This window comes from Sus scrofa, chromosome 5 (assembly GCF_000003025.6).
Source record: "Sus scrofa isolate TJ Tabasco breed Duroc chromosome 5, Sscrofa11.1, whole genome shotgun sequence".
In the NCBI taxonomy this organism is placed as follows: domain Eukaryota; kingdom Metazoa; phylum Chordata; class Mammalia; order Artiodactyla; family Suidae; genus Sus; species Sus scrofa.
In genome coordinates this window covers 3,696,017-3,716,928 of record NC_010447.5, presented here as the reverse complement: position 1 = coordinate 3,716,928, position 20,912 = coordinate 3,696,017, and the positions used below count along the sequence as shown (strand labels likewise).

The 20,912-nt window shown below is 52.4% G+C and overlaps 1 protein-coding gene across 3 annotated transcripts in view; it reads left to right on the top strand.

The window, feature by feature from the left end:
• Positions 1–20,912, top strand: part of ATXN10 (ataxin 10) — a 160,411-nt gene that overhangs the window by 81,276 nt on the left and 58,223 nt on the right. The gene's annotated exons all lie outside the window — the stretch shown is intronic.

Genomic DNA, 20,912 nt, shown 5'->3' with positions numbered 1-20,912 from the left:
CTTCCGATGCCTCCTCCCCTGCATCAGGTACGAGTGGAAGGCTGCTGTGATCCACTCTTGGAAAATTACTGGAATGATGTTTTTTTTTTTTTTTGGTAAGAGAAAGTTGGTAGAGCGTAAAACACTTTACCTTTTTAATGACCAAGCCTGCCTTTCTTGGGGCGCACACACCAGGGGGTTGAACTACCTTTGGCTGCTCACTGGGATGGGCATCTCCAAGGAACAAAGTGGAGTAACCCTTCACGGGCTGGGGAACGAACTCGCAGAAGCCAGGATCCGATTGCCCCTCGAGGACCTACAGAGGGAGGCCACGTGCTGCTGCGGGGGAGGCGCTGGGGCTCAGGGGACGTCGGCGGTGCGTCCCTCCCGTGTGCGGTTCCCAAGCGCACTGCTGACTTCTGAGCAAGCACTCGACGTGGTGGAGGGGTTCATTCTTTGAGTAGCCTCTCTTTCTCCTACCTGTTTCCCTGTGCCAACAAAAAGCCTGAACCTGAAAGCACTGCCTGTGGGATTTTTTGTTCCCTCCTCCCAAAGACTCTAACACAAGGTCACCGTCTTGCAGCCAAACCCTGATTCGGTCCGGGTGTAACAGACGGGAGCTTGCTCCTTGTGGAGGGGGGCTTCGCTAGCACCTGCTGACTTTAGTTCGAGTTTTGGAGAATCGGATGATTAGGTAGCAGGTCTTTGTCACCCTCCTGGTCATTTTCGTTGTGTTGTCTGGATGGATTGGCCCGCTTCTCTGCAGATTGGGGCCTGAAGGGATATTTGGCCCTTTCTCTGCTCTAAGACTAAAGATATGAGTTAAGAGGGGGGTCTGGGAAGTTCCCATTGTGGCTCAGTGGTTAACAAACCCGACTAGTATCCATGAGGATGTGAGTTTGATTCCTGGCCTCGCTCAGTAGATTAAGGATCCGGCGTTGCTGTGAGCTGTGGTTTTGGCCGGCAGCTATAGCTCCGATTTGACCCCTGGCCTGGGAACTTCCATATGCCGCTGTTGCAGAGCTTTAAAAACAAAAAAACAAAAGACAAAACAGAGGGGTTTTTGCATCATTGAGCCTAAAGTAGTTCATTCTTCACCCCGAGGGAAAAGGGACTGATGATTTGTTTAGTGTCTGCTCTGTCCCAGCATCGTGCTCAGTGAGCTGCTTGCATTACAGCTCTAATTTTTGCATGAGCCGTGCAAAGCAGGTGCTGCTGGCCACACCTGAGGGAGAAGCCACTGGTTTTGGAGCCGCAGAGTCCAGAGTAGAGTTTGGACTTGTGTGCTGTGAGCTGCTGGGCCTGTGCTCCCTCCCCTGTAGCTTGCGCTTCTCATTTGGGAGCTTTCCAGGAAGCAGTTGCAAATAGACTTTCGCAATCACTTGAGATCGAAGATGCTGGAGGCTGGAAAATCCAGGCTCGCCAGGACCCTCGGGCCCATCCTTGGTTCAGGTCCGTTGTGCTTTTGCTGCTCACATCCACTCATCAGACTTCGATGGGCCCAGCCTTGGTGCTTCTTGGTGCTGATGGATAAGACAGGTGTCCCCCATGGTGACACTCACACCAGAAGCATACAGGGACCATCCTTGCTTGGTCAAGCCCGAATCCCGGAGTTACGTCCACCCATTTCCTAGAATCTCTGCGCACGAACCCGATGGCGCTGAGGTTTGATCGGAAGCCTTTTCCGCCCAGCCGGGTCTCTTGGCTTGTCCGTGTGACATCATTGCACTGAGTGCGGTGCCCACTTGCTGGATGGCACCCCCTTTGGTCACGGGGCCCTTTCCCTGTTACAAAGTTCTTTTCGTCTGCTTTCGTTCTTTGGGGCCTCATGACACCTGGGTGGAAAAGGCTGAAGAGATGGTGTCGTTTTTCTAAATGAAAAAACCAAGGCTCAGAGAGACTGAGTGGGATTAAGAGCGGTCCAGCTCTAGCATTTATTGAATGGGAAGTACCATCCGATGCATGCTTTGCAGCAGCCAATGTCACCTTGGGAGGGAGATCCAGTGCCTGCTCCTCTCGGGAGGAGCAGGTGAGCCACTCAGTCCCTGGTGCCCGTGGCAAGAGCAGCCTTCCCGATGCCAACAGGGAGCTGCCAGCACCGGCCTCACGGAAGGGCCATAAGCTTCCTCTCTGCATGTGCCTTTGGGCTGTGCTCCAGGGGCAGGTCGCCTGGCCGCAGCTTGAGAATCTGCTCAGAAATTTGTTTGACCCCGTCCGTCTTGCGTGACTCTTGAACTCTTGAGTCTGTGCCCGTGACGCATGGTTGTATTTCCGGAGCTGTAAGGGAATCTCTAGGCTTCCCTTGCCCGAGTCCCAGGGTGGAGGTGTTCTGAAATACTTGGTGTCTCGGAGTTCCCGTCGTGGCGCAGTGGTTAACGAATCCGACTGGGAACCATGAGGTTGCGGGTTCGGTCCCTGCCCTTGCTCAGTGGGTTAACGATCCGGCGTTGCCGTGAGCTGTGGTGTAGGTTGCAGACGCGGCTCGGATCCTGCGTTGCTGTGCCTCTGGCGTAGGCTGGTGGCTACAGCTCCGATTCAACCCCTAGCCTGGGAACCTCCATATGCCACGGGAGCGGCCCAAGAAATAGCAACAACAACAACAACAACAACAAAAAAAGACAAAAAGACAAAAGACAAAAAAAAAAAAAGGTTGATTGAAATACTTGGTGTCTCTATTCTTCCCTTGTGTTGTGGGCCCCGTTCACCTGGTGCCTTCTTGCTTCATCCATTGTGGTTAGTTTCCTTCCAAACCTTTGTGGACCTGAAATGGAGAGTTTTATTTTGGTTTCTGTTGTAAGAAACACACAGGTGTTAATGCTACGAACACGAAGGCAGCATCGCGTGGCTGCTGCTCTGCGAGACTATGGTTTGCTTTTTCCTTCCCCATCCTCTAGTCTTCCGTGTTGTCACAAGTGCTTTTTGCGCCCGACTCACATCAGTGGACAGAGCTTCTAGACGGAGAATCAGTAAGGCGGCAGAGATCCTCAATGACACAGTAGAAAAGTTAGATTTAATTGGCATCTTCAGGACATTACATCCAAAAAAAAAAAAAAAAATCAGGCGTTCCCGTTGTGGCGCAGCGGGACTAGCATCCGTGCAGACACAGGTTCCATCCCTAGCCTCGCTCAGTGGGTTAAGGATCCAGCGTTGCTGCGAGCTGTGGCGTAGGTCGCAGATGTGGCTCAGTTCTGGCATTGCTGTGGCCCTGGCGTAGGCCAGCGGCTACAGCTCTGATTTGACCCCTCGCCTGGGAACCTCCATATGCCGCGAGTGCAACCCTAAAAAGACCAAAAAAAATAATCAGAATATACCTTCCTTTTTATTATAAAGTCTTTAAGTGATTGCTTCATTACAAGAAAAACCAGACATGGTTTTTGCTGTTTTTTTGGTAACGCCAAATGCATTTTTCAGCATCGATAAGCAGGTGCTCTAGTCCCTCCGCCTGCTTTTTCGCTCCGAAAGGCGGGCCAGCCGCCGTTTGGGCTGCAGCATCCATTCTGCTGAAGGTTTCGTGGCTGTTCAGCTCCGCCTCCTCGCCCTCCTGATGGAGACGATTCCCTGGCACCCGCCCTGGTGCCTGATCCCATGTGTTCAAACATGTGCCCACGCAAAGCTTTCATTACAGGCCTAACTTCATTTTCAAGCGAAGCCCGTTCTGTGTGGGAAAATTCAGCGTGCAAAGACGGTAGGCCACTCCAGTTCCACCTGCCTGTTGTGGAGGTGGCTTTCACTTACATGTATTAAAAAATCTCGGTGATAGGTTTTTCATTGAGGCGCTTTATGTACCCTTGGCGTGACTCCCCCGCGTCTAAAGGGTACCCGCTGCCCAGTAAGCTTTCAGGACACGCTTTTCTTGAATGAGAACTCCTTTTAAAATATTTTAAGTGTCCACTTCATACTGAGCACTGATTTAGACGCCGAAACTGTAAAGCAAATACGACACAGCCCTCCTCTCCAAGGAGCCTACTTTTGCTCTAAAATTTCATGATTATATTTGCAAAGAAAGGCATGTAGTAAGACGAAATAAAACAGTGTTTTCAAATGAAAATTAATGTTTCCTCTAAATTCTGGGTTCTGTAATTATTTTTGAATGTCTTATGTTTAGCGTATATTTGCGTATATTCTGACTTATTGTAATTTGCCTTTTTTTTTTTTTTTTTGACTGAACCACATCTTTGTCTTTAGACTGTAAGGACATCTGCATAGCATAATATTTGCACATAATTTAAAACAATTTTTTTTTAAAAAAAATCCAAAGTCTAGTAGGCTTTGTAGATCTGATTGCACTTTTTCCCATTAAAGTTTTAGACTAAATTTATAATTGTTAAGCATTCATAACATTATTTTTTAGCTGCCTTTCTTTTTTTTGGAGGGGAAGGGGCACCTTTCAGCTTTGCATCTTCGAACATGAGGAGCCCTGAGCAGGCAAACTCTTTAGCCTTTTAAAAAATGATTTCTTTCGACTTAAAGGGATCTCAAGCAGCACATTTGCCTATTAAATCAGGAAACTTAAAAAAAAAAATTGTTGCTGTTTCCTGATTATTTTCTTCAGGTCGTTGTGCTTATCGGGGGTTCGTCTGCTTCGTGCAGCGGTGCTGGCTGGCTTCGTAGTTACCCAGTTCATTGAGTGAGCGAGTGTTCCGCAGACAAATGACCTCGGCAGGTGTGAGCTAGTGTTTCCTTTGTGCTGCGGTAAAGGGCGTTGGGGTCGCAAGGCTTTGGCCCTGTCCTCGGGCGAGGCCAGCATGTACCTGCCTTCTTGGTCTACGCCAGCCCACTGTGGGGTTCCCAGCCTGCAGTCTTTACCCCGTTGACCTTGACTTGGCCTTGAGAACTCAAGGTCCTGCACGAGGAGCCCCGCTCTTAGGAAAGCCTCTATACCTGTCCATCGACTCTTCCCCTGCCGGCTTTAGGTCTCCTCCAACTCCAGGTGTAAAGCTACTGCTGGGTGTTAATTCTGGTGCCCGTTGTAGCACACCTATGCTCTTGGTTTTAATTAAGGCTTTAGTTTGATACCGTTTGTTTAGTTTGATACTGTTTGTTTATTTACTGTTAGTTTCCTTTGATACAGAAGGCTTTAGTTTGATACTGTGTGTACGTACAGTTTACGTACATAAAGTGACCACTGGCAAAACCATGGCAGGTGCAAAATTTGGTTTGGGTGTCATTGAATTTTTTTAGCAAGCCTGGTTCCTTGCTCATCATCCGTCACCCCCACTTTTCCTTGCTCCTCGCTTGATAGTTAGTCTTTCATGAAGCTCCTTTCGCTAGATCTTCCTGGATGATAATGGCTAATCCGCTCTCTTTCCCAGACACACCTTGGCCCATTTTGGCAGGAAGCTTTACCACCGTAACTCCATGCCTGACTAATTGGGGGATTCCAGGCGGGCTCTTGAAAATGTCCTGGCATTGGGTTCTCCCGGCGCTGGCTCCTCTGTCTTCCCTCGGCTCGTGACATTCGGACCCATAGATAGGTGCGATGCTTGTGGGGGAACCTTACAGCCGACCGAAAGCTCGAAATGGGGCAGAGCGTCCAGACAAGGCACGGAGAAGCCCAGGCCTGCCCGGTCGCTTCACCCTCTTTTAGCTGTGTACATTTGGGCCAGTGACTCAGCCTCTCTGAATCTCAGCTTCGCCGTGCATAAAATGCAAATGGTTCCGCTTAACCCTATGAGGTTGGAGGGATCAAAGGTGGATTCTTCTAGAAAGCCTCTGACAGAGTAGATGTGTTGCTTTAGCACCACTGGCCCCTGCCCCACCCCCACCCCCACCCCTGGTCTCAGTGTAAATGAGCAGAGGTAGCTCATCTCAGTGCCGAACCACTGCATGCGCGTTTTTACATAGGAGGCTGCGGACAGCATTTCACGGGGAGTTAGGAAGTTTAAAGGCCCCCTCGTGTTCTGTCTTCGGAGTTTATGTCGCTTTTCCCGTGAGTGGGGCTTGGGGAGCAGGCAGAGCGAAAGCGAATGGGAGAACATTCGTGAGGATGAGAATCTCGGGATTTTTTTCCTCCTCGGTTTGACTGCACAGGCGTTCGGAGTGGGATGTCTCTGCGGCTGCCGTCTGGGGAAGAGCTGCCGTGTTTTCTGCGTCGGGAGCATGTGCTGAGGCCTAGGGCCCAGCCCAGTGGCCGTGTGTGAGTGTCCCTCTGTCTGCAGCCCGTCGCCCAGGACCCCAGCGTCTTGATTTGAAGATTGAATGTGTAGGCAAGCGCGGGCTTGCTTAGAATTCCACTTCTTTGTAATGTAATCCCCGTTCAAGAAATACGTCAAAATTCATAAATCAAACTGTCCCCATTAGTTTCCTGAACGTACAGTTCCTGTTACAGTAAACGAAGTGGAAATTCCTCTCCGGAGGACACGTAGCGTGGTTTCGTGTGCTGCAGGTTAAGTGTGCTCTCTCTCAAGACCCACACCCCCCTTTCTGTCCCTCGTAGAGAGACGAGCTTGTTTTTTTGTGGAAGAGGCGTCGCATTATTTAAAAGGAAGGATCAGGAGTTCCCGTCGTGGCTCAGTGGTGAACGAATCCAACGAGGAACCACAAGGTTGTGGGTTCGATCCCTGCCGCTCAGTGGGTTAAGGATCCAGTGTTGCCGTGAGCTGTGGTGTAGGTTGCAGATGTGGCTTGGATCCTGCATGGCTGTGGCTGTGGTGTAGGCCAGCAGCTGTAGCCCCGATTGGACTCCTAGCCTGGGAACCTCCATATGCCATGGGAGCGGCCCTAGAAATGGCAAAAAGAAAAAAAAAGGAAGGATCATACCGAACATATAAATGGAGAAATAACATCTAATAGTCTGCTGCTGTCTGTTACTGTTACTGGGGAGGCCCTTTGGAGGCTCCGCCCCTCATCCCACCGGTGGCTTCCTTACAGGCCCTGTAGGCAGAACGCACAGGGTCTGCTTTAACGCCTGCTGCAGACCTCGTGCGTGTACAGAGGCGTTAAGGGGCGGTGAGCGAGCGCCTGTCTCCCTGGCTCGTCGAAGCTTGGGTGTTGGAGGAAGCGGAAGGCCTGGAGCAGCAGCGGGCGGACTCTGACCTGCAGACCCAGCCCCTCCAGCTGTTGTCAGGCATCCGCATCAGCTGGAGAAGGAGACGTTTGAAATCTGGGGCCCACGTGTGGGAGTCCTGAAGAGGGGGCCCCACTTTTGTAAGAGGGGCCAGGCGGGGCTGGCTTTGTCTTGGCAACAGTCCCATTCCTTAGTTCTTGCTGAACTGTTTTCTTTATGGTCTGAAGCCTTCTGGTAGCCTGTGACCTCCTTGAGATTCTTGTAGAAAACAGCATTCCAGGGACGCGCCTATTTCTCAGAGGCGTAATTTACACACATCCTAGATTCTCAAAGGGAAACAGTGGGGAAGTCATTTGCCCGTGGTGAGTCCGCGGTTTGTGAGAGCCTGGGGTCCAGGTTTCTGTACTACACCCTGCCATCAGTTTCTAGACAGCGGGGGGTCTCAAACGGATTTGTGTTTAATAGTAAAAACAATTATTTCGGAGTTCCCGTTGCGGCGCAGAGGAAACGAAGCCGACGAGGAACCATGAGGTTGCGGGTTCGATCCCTGGCCTCGCTCAGTGGATTATGGATCCAGTGTTGCCGTGAGCTGTGGTGTAGGTTGCAGTTGTGGCTTGGATCCTGCGTTTCTGTGGCTGTGGTGTAGGCCGGTGGCTACAGCTCCAATTGGACCCCTAGCCTGGGAACCTCCATGTGCCGTGGGAGTGGCCCTAGAAAAGGCAAAAAGGCAAAAAGACAAAAAAAAAAAAAAAGTGAACTGGGGGCATTCTCGCTGTGGCATTCTCTCCAGCAGTGTCCCTGGAGTCGCTGGGGTGCGGGTTCGATCCCTGGCCTGGCACAGTCGGTGGAAACTGTGGCTCAGGTCTGATCCTGACCTAGGAACTTCCATGTGCCACAGGGTGGCCCAAAAAAAATGTGAACCAAGGATAGTTGGTGTACTATTTCGAAAAGCTAATGTCGCCTGGAATAAACACCCGAGTAAACTTGGAATTGATTAAAGAGTAACACGTTAGTGATGGAACCGTCGAAATCCAGATGGTACTTCGTTGACGTTTGTTTTCCAGAATAACCCAGGCTATTTTATGGATTACAAACAATGACAGTGGTCTTGCCTTCGACCGTAAATAAATGAGACACTCAGGCTCAACGCAACCTAAAGAGGTGTAAACCTGGGGGCTGCTAAGTAGTCACGAGGTGGCCCTGACCAAAGTATTTAGCCTCTCTGCAACTCAGCCAGAAACGGGGTCACATTAGCACTTCTGGCCGAGGTCGTTCCACGGAAGACACGGGGTAAGTGCTGCGTCATCGTCAGCCGCGTGGTGCTGACACCGGCTTCGGCATCGTGGAGAATGCTGGGAAGAAGAGCCTCCTTTGCCATCGTTGGAGACGTTTCCATGAGTTAAGGTAACGTGAGAGGCAGCCGGTACTTCAGAGGGCACCCGCTGGATCGGTGCCACACTCCTGGGCACCATGGTCCCTGGGAGCTTGAAGCAAGATACCACATGGGCTCTCCCACAGCCCCGCTTTTATATGTTTGTGTCTGTGTCCCTTGTACACCTGCAGAAATACATGGGTGCCTGGCAAAACGACCCCAAAGAAATACACTGCAGCATGAATAGCAGTGCCTCTGGCTGGTAGACTGGCTTCTTTTCTCCCACGTACCTTTTGTAGTCTTTACAGGGAACGTGAATCACTTTTTATTTTTTGGTCGTTTTGTCTTTTTAGGGCTGCATTTGCACGTGGGGGTTCCCAGGCTAGGGGTCCAAGCGGAGCTATAGCTGCCCAGGCTATGCCATAGCCACAGGCAATGAGGGATCAGAGCTACCTCTGCGACCTACCCCTCAGCTCACGGCAAAGCCGGATCCTTAACCCACTGATCACGGCCAGGGATCGAACACGCAACCTCGGGGATGCTAGTCAGCTGAGCCACAACGGGAACTCCGTGAATCCCTTTAATAACAACAAGGAAATACTATAAAGAAAGGAAAGGGGTGGAGTTCCCATCGTGGCTCAGTGGTAATGAACCCATCGAGTATCCATGAGGATGCGGGTTCGATCCCTGGCCTCACTCAGCGGATTAAGGATCTGGCATTGCCGTGAGCTGTGGTGTAGGTCGAAGACGCAGGTCGGATCCAGTGTGGCTGTGGCTGTGGCGTAGACCAGCAGCTGCAGCTCTGATTTGACCCCTGGCCTAGGAACCTCCATATGCCGAGGGTGCAGCCCTAACAAGACCAAAAGAAAAAAAAAGAAAGGAAAGAGGCAGGAATCTAGAATTCTGGTTTCCTCTGTGACAAGAAGGAGAGCACGAGGAATTCACTGGTGACCAAGGCGGTTCTTTTTTCGTTCTGCTTTCAGAGCAGTGCACTCTCTGGACCTTTCCTGCCCAAGGGCTGGGGGCTTTAATAAATTCAGTTTCAATTTGTGTATATTTTTTCGGCCAGACCTGTGGTGAATGGAAGCTCCCGATCCACTGTAGTGACACCACCAGGTCCTTAACCTGCGGAGCCACTAGGGAACTCCTTTAATTACAATTTTTAATGGGAGGATTTGAAAAAGTAAAACATTGCATAGGATCTGGATAATTTTGCCAACAGATTGTAGCTGGGATGGAGGTGGTAGGGAGGGGGTGTGTGAGAGAGACCGAGACGGGGGGGGAAAATCAGAAAGGTTATTCTTCTTCCAGAGTGCTGAGTGTTGCACAGGCATTGGGATTCACTGAGTTGGGTGCATTGCCTTTGCCGAGTGCACGCGTGTTCACGAGTTCCATCACGTAGCTCCACTTGACAAAATCTGTGTCCTTCTGACATATGGTGAAATTGCGTTTTCTCTCCCCAGGCCTCCTTTCTTTGCTAAATGAGCAAAGTGCTCTTATTTCAAATATTAGAGAGTTCTCTCTTTTTCTAAAGATAGATAATGGAACTGTCTGTCACACATCTAAAACAGTTTTGATCTTCAGCATATTTGGGTGGTTTTGTCTTTGTCCCCTGGCAGCAACTGAAAATTAAGAGGATCAAAGTTGCGTTCCTGGGCAAAGCCTTTTTTCATCCCCATTTGAAGTTGCTGTTAGACCTCCCCCCCGCCCCCGTAAAAGCCTCCTGCGTATCTTGTTCGGATAGAATTTAATTTCAGACCCGTCACGTTCTGATGGACGGAGAGTGCTGTTTCGTCTCAAGCTGTGGAATGGAGCTTGGTATCTCATCTGCTGCTGTACTGCCGTTTGCGAGTAAAATCGGGAGTGATTTTGGCTCCAGATATGAATGGGCATGCTCTTTGGCATCGTGGCCAGAGCTTTGCGTTCAGCTCAACAAATCTGTCGTCTGCCATATGCTGCCTACCAGCTGGCACCCTGGGCACGGGGGGGGTGTCGACGCGGATTTGGCCCAGGGCCGACTCTCAAGGAATTCACACTGAATCGGGGGAGACAGGTGTGAAAATAGAGTACGTGGCTGTGAAAAGTATCCAGGACGAGCGGTAGAAACATCCTGAGGGCTTGGCAGAGATGGCCCACCGCCGAGCTTCGGGAAGAGCCCCTGGCTCCAGGCCTTAAAGATGCGTGTGGAAGAGGCCGGCGGAGGAGAGGGTTGGCTTTGCAGGTGGAATCGCATCTTCGAGCAGGTGTCTGGGAGCACCTGCCCTGTGCCAGACCTAACCAGGCCCCGGGGATGGGGGCGCCGGTGGGGCACAGCCTGGAGAGGAGGGCTGGCCAGCCCCTCCACGCTGGCCTCTGTTTACAAAAGCCGACGGGCTCCGAGCTCCACGGGTGCCGCTGGGAGTCTCAGGGCTGTTTGTCTTGGTCGAGTCATTGAAATCTCCTCATTTCTAAAAGCGGCCTCTTCTTTTCCAGATGCGTTTGTTCCCTCATGTGTGCTCCGTGCGTCTCTTGTTTTGAGCCTTGCTTATCTTCCCTGGTCTTTACCACTTCTGGTCCTTGGGGTAGCATTTTTGTCCTTTGTCAACCCACCCCCCTCCCCTCCTGCTCCCTCTCTCTGTCTCTGTTCTTTCCCCCAGTGATGTGTTGCTGTTATTTCAATGCAGCCTCCTCTTCCTGAAGATAATTCTTTTCTGTCGCGTAGTCCCCGGGCGTGTGGACTTGCTCTCACTCAGCAGTTTGAGTTTGCTTCCACTTTCTGGAGTCCTGGGAGTCCCAGGTTTTCTATGTAAGGTTTTTTTTTTTTTTTTTTTTTTTTGCTTTTCAGGGCTGCACCCGCGGCAACACATGGAGGTTCCCAGGCTAGGGGTCGAATCGGAGCTGCAGCTGCCGCCCTACCCCACAGCTCACAGCAACACTGGATCTGTAACCCACTGATTGAGGCCAGGGATCGAACCCATATCCTCATGGCTGCTCATCAGGTCCATCACCACGGAGCCACACCAGGAGCTCCTGTTAAGGTCGTTTCTTGACCAGGGGTTCTAGCACGACACGGACTGGATGTATATCTGGACCCGGCACCCACTGGTAGCAGCCCCCTCCCCCCCAGAGCTCTGGGCAAACACAAGCCTCACCAAACTAGTGGATGGAGTCTCTCACGGAGTGGCAGCCTGGGCTGGGGCCTCATTCTAGACTGCAGGGTCTCGTCCCTTGTCACTGCCTTTGTGGGCTCCAGGCCGCCTACCTTGTGCCCTAAAACCCCAGCCTCCAGGGGCGTCGTCCCCGTTGGATCCGGGATCCCCCTCTGGCTCTTCATTCCTGGTGTCGTGGGTGATGCAGCCCAGTGGCAGGATGTCTGCGGGGTGCCCCGGCCGCTCCAGGGCTTCGTCGCACAAGTGAGTCTTCTCAGCCAGGTGGAGCTCCCAGCAGGTGTATACTGTGTTAAACGCACCCCCCCGCCCCCGCTGCCCCCCAGGACCCCTGCTTCCAGCTTTATTATAGTCTTACTTTCAGTATAATTTATAGGGATTTTTAAATTTTACTTTAAATGACTTTTATGTTTTCCATTATGGCTGGTTTACAGTGTTCTGTCAGTTTTCTACTGTACAGCAAGGTGGCCCAGTCGCATATAATATATACGTTCTTTGTCTCACATTATCCTCCATCCAGCTCCATCCTGAGCGACTAGATACAGTTCCCAGTTTCATACAGCAGGATCTCATTTCTTATCCATTCCAAAGGCAATAGTTTGATTTAGGGGGAAAGAAAGTTTAAATTCCATTTTTTTCTAACATGCTAATGAGAAGGCACCCGTGGTACACGCTACTTCTCAGAGTCTGAGTTTCTTCATCTATGAAATGAGGTGATCTTACCGGCCTCGCCCATAAGGATTCAGTTATTATTCATAACATGAATCTCCGCCCTTCCCGCATGCCTCCCGTGTGTGCCGGGGGGGATGTTCCAGAGAGGTGTTGAATTTGTCCCCTTTGGCTCCAAAGCCCGTGTCCTCTGTCCTTCTGCCACTTGAGTACCACGCAGGAAGGCCTGGCTCCAGGTTGTCCCGGGTGGTGGGGGAGCCAAGGCCCTTGGGCGGGACCTCAGCCTCTCAGACCAGGCTCTTGGGATGCAGCTCCAGGGACAGGAGCAGACCGAGGAGGGAGTGGGCATCGTGCCCACCACCTCCACTGGGAGCTGCCAGGGCCCGCCCGCCGCCTGCATCAGGATGGGCCTGCCGGCTCCCGCAGGGCAGCATCCTGGAGCCCGGAGTCCTGGGTGCTGGGCCCTGGAAGGGAGGCCAGGTCAGCGCTCAGGGCAGGTGGCTTCAGTCTCCTTGGGGCGGGCTGGTGCCTGCACAGCACTGACAGCACCTGTGGGGCTGCCCTCCGGGTGGGGGGCAGTGGCTGGGTCCCCATAACCTCCATCCTCCCTGCTCATGGTCACCCTTGCTTTGCCTTCAGCTCAGACCTAGGTTACAATGCAGCTGCTCCTTGGAGAGGAGGCATCTTTGCCATATTTGTGTGATGTATTTCCGTCTTTGCTGAGAGCAGACTCCGCGCTATGGTTTAGGAGAGGCCAGGCCCCCCCTTCTCACCGAGCTCAGTCCCTGGGGTCCCTTCCTCACGTATCCTCTCTGCGCTTCTAGTGGTAAGAACTTGGCTGCGCCGGGGAGCACCTGCGTTTTCTCGGGAGAACTTATTTCGATTTGGAGAGAGAAAACTTTACACCTGGAGGCCCTGAAAAAGTAACAAAGCAGCCACAGTGATAGAAGCCCCAGCCTCAGGTGGTGCCTCGCGCGGCGCCTCCTGCGACAGGCATCTTCCGGGCGCTTTATCTGCGCCCGTGCGTTTGTCCCCAAGGATGTCCTAGAGTAGGTGACCTCGTCATCCTCGTCTTTCAGAGCTGTACACTCAGGCCCATCAGGGTGAAGTGACTTGCGGAAGGTCACAGCCGGTCCGTGGAGGAGCCACGGGAGAACCCGGGAGCCCGGGCTCCAGACCCTCCCGCTGGACCAGGCACCGCAGCCTCCCGACTGCCTGCTCCTTCTCGTGCGTTTGGCGCAGACTCGGCTTTGGCCACATCTCTCTCGTCTGCGGGGACATCGATACAGAGACACCTGCTTCCGGTTTCTCGTCATGGTCACAGACTCTGGTTCTCGTGTGTAAATCAGTGCACACGGAACATCCAGCAGGCGGCTTTCAGGTGCAGGAATAAACGTGATTCTTCGCGCGTATCCAGCCTGTTTTAAAGTAGTTACGATTCTGAGTTATAGTCTTGAAAGACACATTTCCAAAATTGTACACCTTTATTGAAGAGAATGTCAGAATTCTCACTGGGGCTCAGCGGGTTGAGAATCCGACTAGTAGCCATGAGGAGGCGGGTTCGATCCCTGGCCTTGCTCAGTGGGTTAAGGATCCGGCGTTGCCACAAGCTGTGGTGTAGGTCGCAGGCGCGGCTCGGATCCCACGTTGCTGTGGCTGTGGTGTAGGCCGGCGGCTACAGCTCTGATTCAACCCCTAGCCTGGGAATTTCCATTTGCCACCAGTGTGGCCCTAAAAAGACAAAAAAAGGACAAAAAAAGGAAAGTGTCTGCCCACATATAACCACACACACACACACACACACACACACACACACACATCTCCGTTTGTACACACATATACCTACGGAAGCAGAGAGAACATTGAGAGACAGTAATCTAATGACATGAAAAGAAAATAGCTGAGCAGCTCGGATGAACTTCTCGAAGGGTGTTTCTGGGTTTTGTTTGACGAAGGTCTTGGGGGAAGGTCCTGGACACCCTCTCAGCCCCTCTGCTGAGACGTGCAGGAACCCCGGTCCCCTGTGAGCCGGGGCAGCTGATCAGAAGGCGGATGGGGGGTGACTGCCGTTTTCAGGCCGGGTGTTTGGTGGTGGTGCCGTCTGGTGTTGCCCATCCCTCCCCAAGCCGCGCTCGGCCCGCCTTCCTCTCCGACCTTTGCGGAGTTGGTTTGAATGTGCGGCTGGGTCTGACTCCCGGCAGTTTGCTTGGTGCGGTGGACGGTGCCGAGGTCACCCAGTGGGAAACGCCAACAGGAAGCCTTAAAGGTCCGTCATTCCCACGGCTGAGTGGGGACAGGAGCGGGGTTGCGGTTGCGGTTGCATCCTCGGAGGCCCGGCCAGGGCACGAAGGTGGAGGAAGAGGATGGTAACTGGGATGAGAAGCCGGGTTCCCGCGCTTCTGGGGAAGACCACGCCCTCCTCCTGCAGCTCTGCCCTGGGGGGCTGGGGGGGGCATGTGGAGGAGGCTGGCTGGGCCGTCTGAGCCAGGAGCTGCTTGGGGGGGCGGGGGCACAGACAGAAAAATCCGCCTGGCAGGCCTCTGGGGGCAGGGAGGGCCAAGGCGTGTCCCCTGCCTGCTGGAATTTCAGCCCTGGCAGCTTTCACCTAAATGCCCCCCTCCCAACCAAAACCCAGCCCAGCCAAGCAAAAGTATTTCCTAGCTTGAGCAGAGAGGGGCCGTACCAGCTGATTTTTAAAATGCCCACGAGCTGCCCCTCCCCTTCCAGCTGCTCCAGCAGCAAGGCTAGTAGAGGCCCAGGAGGTGGGCACCCTGGCCGGAGGTGGGGGCTCCACCCTTCATTTGGGCAGATTGAGAATTTTCCCCTCCACGGCCCCTGGAGGAGGTATTCGGGGGGGGGGGGGCGGGGAGGGGATGTTTCATTGAGCCTTTCGAAGCGAGAAAGAAGCCAGGCCTTTCTGTACGATGTCGAAGACGGCTTTGTTTTTAATCTTCAAAAATCACTTCTGGCAGTTTTAGAAAAAGAATATTAGCCCGGCATCAGTAAACAGGGATGGGATTGAAAAAACCCAACTTTGTTCACATGCTCCCAGGATTCAGGGCATTTTTAGGGTACTGACGGTGACAGGTTGCTTTTGAAGGTTTAGTTAATGCAGCATTGTGACTAAGAATTCTGATGTGCCAATTAATGGATATTTTATTCTCTTAAGCGTTCTTCTCTTTTATAGTTTTTATAAAGAATTCAGCTTGGCCTTGTTAGAAACTGAAGCCCTGACGACGGTCTCCCATCAGACATACTCATTTAGGCTGCAGTTGTTAAATCAGCATGTGTTAGACTTCGGTGTATACTGTTTATTAGTTTTGTTTATGTTCATAAAAGAGAAGAAAACACAAGTTCGTTCTTTGAGACGAGATGCAGAAATTCAGACGAGTTGGAATCTCACAGGTTTTGTTTTTGGTTTTGTTTTGGTCTTTTTAGGGCTGCACCTGCAGCATGTGGAGGTTCCCAGGCTAGGGGTCGAATCGGAGCTTCAGCTGCCAGTCTACACCCCAGCCATAGCAATGCAGGATCTGAGCTGTTTCTGTGACCTACACCACAGCTCACAGCAACACCAGAACCTTAATCCACTGAGTGAGGCCGAGGATCGAACTTTTGTCCTTGTGGATACCAGTCAGAATTCTTTCTGCTGTGCCACGATAGCAACACCGATACCTCAAAGTTTGTGGCTTAGCTGAGAGTGGCTTAGCTGTTTGTCCCCAGAGCAGTGCCATCCATGTGCAGGGGTTAGGGGACCCCAGCTGGCGTCAGCCTCCCAGCCCTATCCTGCCCCCATCATCCTGAGCTTCCAGGGCTCCTGCACCTCCTTTGTGTGCAAAGTAGGTCTACAGTCCCCGTAGTAGGGCTGTTTCAAGAGTTACCTGGACCTCCAGCATCTACGTGTCGTCCTGCCGGCTTTCTAGCCACTGCGGACGTGGGCGAAAGCGCAGAAAAACCTGTTTTGGTTTTAGGAAATTACATGTTCGTGGCTGGGGGGGGGGCCGCCCCTCGACTGCTGTACATCGTGATTTCTGGTTCCAAACCTTACAGATTTCAAAGTTCTGATCTGGAAAACCTGAAGTTTCCGACAGGACACCACCCCGGATTGCAGGCTTGCTCCGGATGTGTTCTGGTGCCCGTCCCTAGCCTTGGAAATGCTCGGTGCGCTGACAATTATCTGGAAGGTGTTGTCTTTCGGTTGCCAGGTGTTAATTTGAACACACACTGGCCCGGGTGCTTGTGCGTGCCCTCAGGCCTCCACACTCCCAGCGCAGTGCCAGGAGCCGTCATTTCAAGTGGGGTTGAGAGCGCGCTGTGTAATGTTTTATATTTAGACCAAGCTCCTGATGGGCCGCTTCGTGTGGCATCTCGTTTTTTAAAAGCCTGAGGCACCAGTAATCTTTATAGCAAGAATTCCCGTGCTGTTATGCATTCCAGGCTTTCTGTCTGCTCCGCCCAGTAAATATATGGCTTTTATGGACTCATAAATCCTGACAGTCGGATTCATACATATCCCAAAAAGAAGCGATTTACATCTTTACGCCTTACCAAGATCTAACGTAACTCAGCCATTCTTCTTACTTACAGGTAACGTTCTTATCTGAAGGCAGTGTATTTCATATCTTCGAAGGTAACGCAAAACCTGTACTGCCCGAGAAACAGGTATTTATTAAGCTCACACTGTGTGCCAAGCGCCCTGCTGAGTGCAGGAGAGGAGCAGGTGAAAGAAGTGACCCCAGCCCTTAAGTAACGCAGAGCCCAGAGGAAGGTGCTAGAAGGCAGAGGAGGGCCGTGCCCCCTGGGAGGCCCATTTCCGCCTGGAGACAAGGCTGCACCATGTGGCGGAGGCCAAGGCAGGGATGGAGGCCAGGGATGGAGGCCAGGGCTGCCCCCCCACCCCCTGCCACCTGTTGTTGGCTCTGAAGCAGGAGCAAGGGCTTCTGAGGTGCCTGGTGCGGGGCCCGGACTTCAGGATGTGGGGTGTTTAGCTGCGTCGGCAGCAGAGGCCAGGTCTGCCTGCCTGTCCCTCAGTGTCCCCTCCCTCTCCTTCCTGCCCGTCCCCAGGCTCTCGATTTGGAGGGAGTGGAGGGCTGAGGAAACCAGCAGTGGGTAGGCCCGCCGCCTGCTCCTCTCTCTCTTCCTAATTCCCGTGCGGGCAACAGGCACAGGCTTTAAACGAACGGGGTGTTGCGTTTGGGCAGAACGTACGTCTCTGTTTTCATCACTCGGCTCCACCGTGTCGTCCAGCCTCCAGGACGGGGGACCAGGGTGAGGTCCTGGGGGTGCTCGGTTCCCGCAGTGGAGACGACTTGTGCCCATGGGTCCCCGTCCCTCGGGTCCTGGAGGCCCTGGCTCACGTGGGGCCTGTCCAGGGCCCTGAAACCGGGCCCGTCTTTCTGTCTTCAGACGGCGTCTCGGTCTCTTTTCATGTGTCGTCGGTTTCTTGCCGCCGGCTGCCTCGGGAACATGTCCTCACGACCGGGGGACCCCGAGGGGGTTTATTCTCGCAGCCCGGGCTGCTGGTCCGCGTTGTCCCCGTCATCTTAGCAGGTGTCTCCCAGGTATCGACCGCGGGCCAGCCTCTCTAGTAAGCTCTTGGGTTGAAAAAGGGAGGCAGTTGCAATTCCGATTCCCGTGGGGCACGGGTGATAAACTGAGCCATGCGGTGGGGTCAGAGCTCAGAAGGGAGTAGGCCCTAAGGCTTGGGTGGCAGCAGAAGCTCCCTGGGAGAAGCAACAACAGCAGCAGCAATAATAATAGCCCTTCCTCGAGTCTTTAGGTCTCAGTCCTTCTCTCTGAACTGACTTAACCCTCATTTTGCAGACGAGGACGCTGAGGTCAGAGAGGCTGCGTATTCTGCCCGCAGCCACACAGCTGTCCGGCAGCCCGAGCAGGAAATCAGCCTTGTTATTTTCGGCCGCTTGGGCTTTGGGGGGGTTGTTCCTGCAGCGGGAACGGGCCTACCCCAGCTTGGTAGGCGCGTCGGCGTGGCTGCGCCTGGAGGAGAGCCCCTCCCGGGAGGGGACCAGGTGGGCGATGGCTCCGGGTGTGGAGTGGGAGGACCGGGGGCCGGATCAGGGCGCGGAGATAAGGCCGGAGGGGGGGGATGCGGAGGAGAGGGAAGCACCGAGGAAGGCGGGAGCGCGGGGGGTGCTGCTCTTGCCCTGGGCCAGTGGTACTGGGCCGTGGGTATCCCTTTGCGAAAGAAACCAGCTGGCTTGTCAGTGTTGCCGTACCATTTCGAGGGCTGTTTTTGGTGTTTAGGTGGGTCATTTTGGGCAGAGATTAAAATACCATCTAAAATACGAGGAGCCTGTAACCTGCCTGCTGTTTCTCTCACCCTCTCCTACCTTCTGACACTGGGCCTTGCCTGGGACCAGTGCTTTGTGCATTTTTAGGGATGAACAGATGAATTTTCTTTCTGTTTTTTGTGTGTTATTTTTGGCCACACCCTTGGCACTCGCATGTTCCCGGGTCAGGGATTGACCCTGTGCCCTAGCGGTGACCTGAGCTGCAGCAATGACAGCACTGATCCCTAACCACTAGGCCACCAGGGAACTCCATACAAATAAATATTCTCAAATGTAATTTTGTTTTCAATTAAACTCTTTAAGCTCTTATTTAATTGCTGTTTTTTCATTTTCCTCTAACCTTTACAGGGAGATTAATAGCAAAAAAGATAACTGATAAAACTTTAATACCATATAGCAGGTATAAACTCCTTTACAAAGCTGAAAATTAAACATAACGTGGTATTAGGATACAGTTTGTGCTGGAAAATGTCTGTTTTCCTGTTTTGGAAACTTCTGGATCCAGCGACTAGAACTTTTTTTTTTTTTTTTTTGCTTTTTTGTCTTTTTAGGGCCGCACCTGCGGCATATGGAAGTTGCCAGGCTAGGGGTTGAATCGGAGCTGCAGCTGCCAGCCTACACCACAGCCACAGCAACTCGGGATCTGAGCCACGTCTGTGACCTACACCACAGCTCATGGCCATGCTAGATCCTTAACCCACTGAGCGAGGCCAGGGATCGAACCCGCAACCCCATGGTTCCCGGTCGTATTCATTTCCACCGCACCACGACGGGACCTCCCAGTGACTAGAACGTCTTCCACAAGCCTCTGCTCCTCACTGTTTTATCCCAGCTCTTCTCTGCTTTTGCCTGTAGTCATTATTAGTAATTACATAAAAATCTGTTTTAAGCTACACCTCAGGGAATAACAAAAGTTGGTTGCTTGTCTAAATGGTCTTTGATTAAAGCGAGGCCGTTGGGGTGCAGATATTTTTAAAATGTTGGCTAAAGCAGAAGAGGCAGATTTAAGTGCAGTCAGGTTGAAACTGTCTGTACTTAATGGATTAAAGTATAATCTGGCTTAAAAAAAAACCCCACACATCTGTCTGGGCTGTTGACAGTGTGGTCCTAACTTAGGGCAGGTGGATGGACCGCGTAAGCCTTTAAGAGTCTCCTGATTCCCAGGTTTTTCTGATTTTTAAAAATTTCCTATTTAAACACATTTTTTTTTCACTTCACATTATGGTTTAGGTGAGCGGAACCACGAAAATTCACCGCAAAAGGTGATAACAATTGCAGAACATAACAACTACGTAGCATAGCAGTTACAGAGAAAGTGAAAAGCTTGAAGCTATGGTGAAAAAGTTCATTTTCTCTGTTGGCCCTAGCTTTTGTCATGGCATCTCTGAAGGCGATTTTGTAATTATTTTCGTTTCGTTTGTCTCCCTTGTCTCGTCGGTGTGTCTTTGGGGCCAGGTAGCTTAGCTTGCTTTTCTCAGTATGTGCATTGCCTGACAGAGGGCCTGGCCCCCAGAAGGAATTCAGACATTTCACCAGTACTTCTCCTTTCCAGACGGAAGGGATGGCTCTTTATTTCTTATTTGTCTTTGTAATAATAGCAGATAAGGTGGATTATTTCAGCCAGAGGAAAACGTGTGCAGGAGAAACCTTCTCACTATTTATTTTCTCAACATCGCTACACACACACACACACACACACACACACCGCACACACACCTGACATCTTTGTGTCTCTGCACTAAGCGTCTTCTTTAAATAAAACGGTAGCAGTTGTGGCTCAGCAGGTTAAGAACCTCACTAGTCTCCGTGAGGATGCGGGTTGGATCCCTGGCCTCGCTCAGTGGGTTAAGGATCTGGTGTTGCCACAAGCTGCGGCATCGGTTGCAGATGTGGCTCAGATCTGGCGTGGCTGCGGTGTAGGCCGGCTGCCACGGCTCCGATGCGACCCCTCGCCTGGGAACCTTCCTGTGCCGCGGGTGTGGCTGCACAAGAGTGAATGAATGAACGAATAAAGTCGTGTTCCCACCGGTCTGGCTCGGTCACTATCAGATGGTGAATTTGCAGACCATCCCTAGACTCGGCCTGGTCCAGGCTCTTCCTTCCAGTGTCTCTGAGGCTGGCTCTTGGGAAGCTGGGCCAGAGTGTGGATTTGTTTGTTTGTTTTGCTTTTTAGGGCCGCACGGGGAGGGGAGGGGAGGCCGGGGCCTGGACAGGCGGCAGCATGGGCGGCCTCCACCGCAGACCTGCCCGTGCCTGAGTGTCTGCGAGGCTCTTGAACAGCGGGGGACGTCGGCTGCCCTGGGCCCTCTGCCACCTTTTCCTGCCCCGAAAGACCTGCTCAGCTGCCTGTCCGGGAGAAAACTGCAGTACCTACTTAATAATGAGTTCAGTTCCGCAGTTCGGCAGCCAGTTTTCCGGTGGCCTCTCTACTC